This window comes from Protopterus annectens, chromosome 17.part0, assembly GCF_019279795.1.
Source record: "Protopterus annectens isolate FY-2018-M chromosome 17.part0, PAN1.0, whole genome shotgun sequence".
Taxonomy (NCBI): Eukaryota; Metazoa; Chordata; order Ceratodontiformes; family Protopteridae; genus Protopterus; species Protopterus annectens.
The window spans coordinates 210,286,323-210,292,714 of NC_056751.1; the positions used below are offsets into that span (position 1 = coordinate 210,286,323).

The 6,392-nt window shown below is 54.6% G+C and overlaps 1 non-coding gene and 1 pseudogene across 1 annotated transcript; both read right to left on the reverse strand.

Moving 5' to 3' along the window:
* Positions 1 to 1,095: 1,095 nt before the first annotated feature.
* Positions 1,096 to 4,744, reverse strand: LOC122791882. The gene has a single exon (XR_006363238.1). It is a non-coding gene; the product is annotated as a 28S ribosomal RNA (ribosomal RNA).
* A 349-nt stretch (positions 4,745 to 5,093) lies between these two features.
* LOC122791894 lies at positions 5,094 to 5,244 on the reverse strand (annotated as a pseudogene).
* Positions 5,245 to 6,392: the final 1,148 nt, after the last annotated feature.

Genomic DNA, 6,392 nt, shown 5'->3' on the forward strand with positions numbered 1-6,392 from the left:
ATAACTCCTGGAGGCTGCCAAATTGTAATGTGTCAACCCTGCCTTTGGAGTCTCTCAGGGGAGCTTCCCTCTGATCTTTCCCATCCTTGTGGATCTCTCCTGGGTTGCCAGGCCTCAGCCAGACCGTGATCCAGACTTACATGATGCCGGTTTTCTCCTTTGCCCTCCACCTAGGGCTTTCAAGCTTGCACAGGAATTGGCCCTGGGTTCCAGCATCTCAGCCCATTTTGTCTCGCACCTCTGTCTCCCTCCTTTGCGGTGCCAGGTGCCGACAAACATACTTTGAATTCAAGTCTTCTGGCACATGCCCCCTTGTCTCCTGAGTGGTGCTGTTCACAGGGCGGCATCCCCGCAGTGCTGGGTGAAGGAATGGAGGCTGACCCGGCACCTGCAGACAGTCCTGGGGATGAAAAACCATGACGGCCACATCACCGCACCCCTGGGGGCTGGGAGGATGGGATTGCAGACCTGGCTTCTGGGGGTGGTCCTCAGCATGCCCCCTTGGTGACCGTATCTCCTCTCTCTGGGCACCAGGAGAAGAGGATCCTGGATCTGGTTTCCCCAGATGGACCTCTGCCCTTTCCTGGGAACAACGCACCCACCACCAGGTCACCCCTCCAGCAACAACCTTTAACCCTGAGTACGCAATCCTCAGACCCTCCACGCCAGCACGGGTTCCGGTTATCTGGACAGAGGCATCGGAAGGTGTGGAGTGTGGGAAGTGACTGGGGCCCTCCTGCCACATGGGAGGCCTCGCTGCTGGGTTGCCCCTCCGGGGATGATCCTTAAGCCTGAGTACACAATCCTCACTCCCTTCCTCGCCTGCAGGGGTTCTGGCTATCTGGACTGAGGTGCTGGAGGGTGCGGAGCAAGGGGCATGACCAGGGACCTCCTCCTGTGGGGGACACCCCACCGCCGGGTTGCGCACAGACCCCACTCTCTCAATCCCCCACCAGACCCTGCACCCGCCGCCGAGGTGTAAAGTCTAAACAATGATCTGGACGTTAGGGGAGGGGAGGCACAGAACACATGGTGGGCCAGCCGAGGATGGTTCCCACTCCCCCTGAGGGAGTGGAGCCCGTCCCCCTGCCTGCGACAAACGCTTGGCTCGAGGGCTGACTTTCAGTAGATCGCAGCTTTTTACTGCTCTGCTGCATATGAATCCATGACCCAACATCTGGTTGTCTACAGATGATTTAGCACCCGGTCCCCCACGAACATACGGTGCAATGCTGGAGAGAGGCGTCCCCCTTACGTCCGCACATAGACTCAGTGATGAGTGGCGGTCCTCGCCGACCTTGTGGCCCGCTATCTCTGGCCAACCGGAGATTCGCTGAGCTGTGGTATCATAATGTTTAGGAGGGATTCTGACTTAGAGGCATTCAGTCATAATCCCACAGATGGTAGATTCGCACCATTGGCTCCTCAGCCAAGCACATACAAAAAACGTCTGAAGCTGTGGTTCCTCTTGTACTAAGCAGGATTTCTATCACAATAATACATCATCAGTAGAGGAAATCTAACCTGTCTCGTGATTGTCTAAACCCATCTCATGTTCCCTATTAGTGGGTGAACAATCCAACTCTTGGTGAATTCTGCTTCACAATGATAAGAATAGCCGGCTTCGAAGGATCAAAAACTGAGATCGCTATTAATGCTTAGCTGCCACAAGCCAGTTATCCCTGTGGTAACTTTTCTGAAACCTCCTGCTTAAAACCCAAAAAGCCAGAAGGATTGTGAGGCCCCACTTTCATTGTCTGTATTCATACTGAAAAGCAAGATCAAGCGAGCTTTTGCCCTTCTGCTCGACAGGAGGTTTCTGTCCTCCCTGAGCTCACCTTAGGACATCTGCATTGCTCTTTGACAGGTGTGCTGCCCCAGTCAAACTCCCCACCTGACACTGTCCCCAGAGCGGGTTGCACCCAGATGCCCAGGCACTTGGAGCCAGAAGTGAGAGCCCCGGTAGAGCTCGCCCCTCCCTCACTGGGTAAGTGAAAAGAGTATAAGAGTAATGGTATTTCACCGGTGGCTGAGGCCTGCAACTTATTCTACATCTCTCATGTCTCTTCACAGTACCAGACTAGAGTCAAGCTCAACAGGGTCTTCTTTCCATGCTGATTCTGCCAAGCCCATTCCCTTTGTTGTGGTTTCACTAGATAGTTGGTAGAGACAGTGGGAATCTCATTCATCCATTCATGAGCATCACTAATTAGATGATAAGGCATTTGGCTACCATAATAGAGTGATAGTTACTCCCGCCGTTTACCTGCGCTTCATTTAATTTCTTCAGAGCACTGGGCAGAAATCACATCATGTCAATACCCATCTTGGGCCTTCATGATGCTTTGTTTTAATTAAACAATCGGATTCTCCCGGTCCGGACCAGTTCTAAGTCAGCTGCTAGCTGTAGGATGATGTGGGACACTGGTCAGGACCGGTGCCTGCCACAGCAGGGGGGTGATCCACAGGAAGGGCCCGGCATGCATCCAGAGTTGCCGCCACCATCCCCCCAGCCCCCCAGGAGGGAGGAGCATGGTAAGAGAGTGACACCATGCCCAGCCGTGATGCACGCTTAGCCCAACTAACCCAGCCCTTAGAGCCAATCCTTATCCTGAAGTTATGGATCTGGCTTGCTGAGTTCTCTTACCTACATTGTTCGAACATGCCAGAGGCTGTTCACCTTGAAGACCTGCTGCAGATATGGGTATGGACTGCCGCAAGAATTACACCCTCTTGCCCGGATTTTCAAGGACTGGCGAGAGCTCACCTGACGTCGCTGGAACCCCGATGCTTTCCAGGGTGTAGGCCCCTCTCTCAGGGCAAACCCATTCCAGGGCACCCTGCCCTTTACAAAAAAAAGAGAACTCTCCCAGGGGCCCCTGCTGGTGTCTCTGGGATTGTTTGGGTCCACTGCACTGGATGCCATGAGGCTCCTGTCTCCACCATCCAATTCTGAACGGTGCTCGCCTATCTCTCAGGAAGGAATGACCCATGTTCAACTGCTGTTCACATGGAACCCTTCTCCACTTTGGCCTTCAAAGCTCTCATTTGAATATTTGCTACTACCACCAAGATCTGCACCCATGGTGGCTCAACCCAGGCCCTCACCCTAGGCTTCAGTGCCAACGCGGCAGTCATCGTACTCAACATGGCATAGCCCCCTTGGCTCCCAGCACTGGCCGGGTATGGGCCCAGTGCTCCAGTGCCATCCATTTTCAGGGCTAGTTGATTCAGCAGGTGAGTTGTTACACACTCCTTAAAGGATTCCGACTTCCATGGCCACCATCCTGCTGTCTATATCAACCATCTTTTCTGGGGTCTGATGAGCGTCAGCATCACGCACCTTAACCTGGCATTTGGTTCATCCCACAGCACCAGTTTTGCTTACCAAAAGTGGCTCACGGGGTACTCGCATTCCATGCCCAACTCCAAGCCAGCAAGTTGGGCTTCTTACCCATTTAAAGTTTGAGAATAGGTTGAGATTGTTTCACCCCAAAGACCTCTAATCATTCGCTTTACCAGATAAAACTGCATCTGCCGAGTGCCAGCTATCCTGAGAGAAACTTCGGAGGGAACCAGCTACTAGATGGTTTGATTAGTCTTTCACCCCTATACCAAGGTCATATGACCATTTTGCATGTCAGGACTGCTATGGACTTCCATCAGAGTTTCCTCTGGCTTTTCCCTGCCCAGGTATAGTTCACCATCTTTTGGGTCCCAACAGGTGCGCTCATGCTCCACCTTTCCAACAGGACAAGTGAGATGGGCTGGCAGTGCGTGCCCCATGCCGTGCCCCATGGAGCACGCCAGCCCTCACTTTCATTGCACCATGGGGTCCCCTGCCCACCTCGGACTTGTGCACCTGTTAGACTCTTTGGACCATGTTTCAAGATGGGACAAGTGGGTCACTGATGTTGCTGCAGACCCCGGGCACATGTGGTGAGCCTGGTGGCAGGATGCAGTTCTGGCTGCACTGAGGGCAGTCCGGTCCAGTCAACAGTCCTGCCAGGAGCAGGGGCCCCCGGCCCCCACCATGAGGGTGGGGGTCGGTGCAGCGGCTGTTGTCTGTCATGACCCTGGGGCATGGTGAGAGCTGATGCTGCAGACTGTAATACTACCCTCTGGAGAGGGGAGACACCTTCCATGTGGACTTCCCAGCCGACCTTGAGCTGATCGCGGTGCACCACCATGGAGGAAGTGCGCCTGATGGTGGCCAGAATGCCCGAGGATGGTCACCCACCCCCCCCAGAGGGGGAAGGGCATCCGCCTCACCCTGGTCACCAGTGCGGCTGCCAAGTTCAATCCTCCAGATGGACCGCGCAGACCCCACCTGTTTACCTCTGAATGATTTCACACCCTCTTGAACTCTCTCTTCAAAGCTCTTTTCAGCATTCCCTTATGGTACTTGTCTGCTATCGGTCTCATGCTGGTGTTTAGCCTTAGATGGAGTTTACCACCCACTTTGGATGCATTCACAAATAACCCGACTCTGGGCAGACCTGATCCCGACACGCCAGGGGCCGACACTGGCCTCACAATGTCCGCTGGCTAAGCCTCGATCACAAGGACTTGGGCCCCCTGGGCGGTGCTGGGGAGATGCCACATTTCCCTGTGCCCATCACCCGGGTGGGGATTTGGCACTGGGCTCTTCCCTCACCATTACTGAGGAATCCTGGTTAGTTTCTTTACCTTCGCTTAGTAATATGCTTAAATTCGTCGGGTCGCCATGTCTGATCTGAGGTCGCGTTCCGAGCGCAGTTGTGCAGGGGGCTGGCTCCCATGCACTCACTCCCCACAGCTGGACTCTGGGTGGTGCAGGATGGCTGATGCAGCCCTAGCACACATGAACAGGGGGGCAGGCTTCAGGGTCCACCCCATGAGGGCAACCTGATGGCAGTACCACTAACAGCATCCATGGGGGTCGGATGCGCTTCTGCTCCCTTCCATCCTCGGATGGTCTTCCCAGCTCAGGGAGGTGGGAGACTCATCTCCTCCTTTTGCATCTCTCTCTGGAGGATGGGGGCCTGTGGTGGGCTCCCTCGACTTCCCGGCCATGCCCTTGATGGGGGCTGAATACCCCCGGGGATGATTGAAGGCACAATGACCCTGAGAAAGGGAGTAATCCAGGGCCACAAAATGCATTTGAAGTGTTGATGATCAATGTGTCCTGCAATCCACATCAGTTCTCGCGGCTAGCTGCGTTCTTCATCGATGCATGAGCTGAATGATCCACCGCTCAGAGTTGTACAGTTCTCATTTGCCAGGGCACCACTGCCCATGCGGCATCAGACCTCAAGATGAGCATGTGAGATTTCATGGGCGTCATCGTGGACGTCCGGGCCAGGATTACTGACCCCACGCTGCAGGACATAAGGGAGTCCTATGGCAACCAGTGCACAACCATACCACCAACCTTTTGGCTGTTTGAACTGAAGCCCCGCATGGAGCAGGGCATCCTTAACAGGTACCCACAACTGACATCTAGGGGAGAGGACTCTCGTGTGCCACCCCTGGGCATGGCCCCCCATGGCCAGAGGGGAGGCCACTCCCTCTCGCTGGAATGGCACCCTCCCCCTACTTCATGTGGAGCCAGCCACCTCCAGGGTGTGCTGCAGACCACACCACTGGGCCAGGTGCACCCACCCCACCATCCCCTAAGGGCAGCAGAGGAGTGCCCACACCTCCCACCTCATGGACAGGACCCCCTCCCTCTCACCGCCGGTACCCTAGGGGGGACAGACATCAAACCTCCTCTCACTTACTCCCATCTCACTCCCTTCCTCCCTCCCTCCATCCCAGGGAGCTGCAGGCTCAGTCCTGCCAGCCTCCACCAGGCCGCAAGGAGAGATAGGAGTCAGAGAGAGAGACAGACAGAGAGAGACATTGTGGGTCAGGGCAGTGGAGTGAGGTGAGGCCCTGGTACCCAAGGATGGTGCCGTCCCAGGACACTCAGAATTAATGATCCTTCTGCAGGTTCACCTACAGAAACCTTGCTATGACTTTTACTTCCTCTAGATAGTCTAGTTTGATCATCTTCTCAGTGCACCACCGGGGCTGTGACTGACTCCAGTGGGGCTGATCCGAGGACCTCACTAAACCATCCAATCATTAGTAGTAATGTGTGGTGTGTAGAAAGGGCAGGGACTTAATCAATGCAAGAATATGACCCGTACTTACTGGGAATTCCTTGTTTGTGGGGAATAATTACAATCTCCAGTCCCTATCACAAATGGGGTTCAGTGGATTACCTGGACCTGTTGGCCAAAGGTAGACACACACTGATCCATTCAGTGTAGCACACATGCAGCCCTGGACATCTAAGGACATCACAGACCTGTTATTGCTCAATCTCATGTGGCTGAAAACCACTTGTCCCTCTAAGAAGTTGGAGA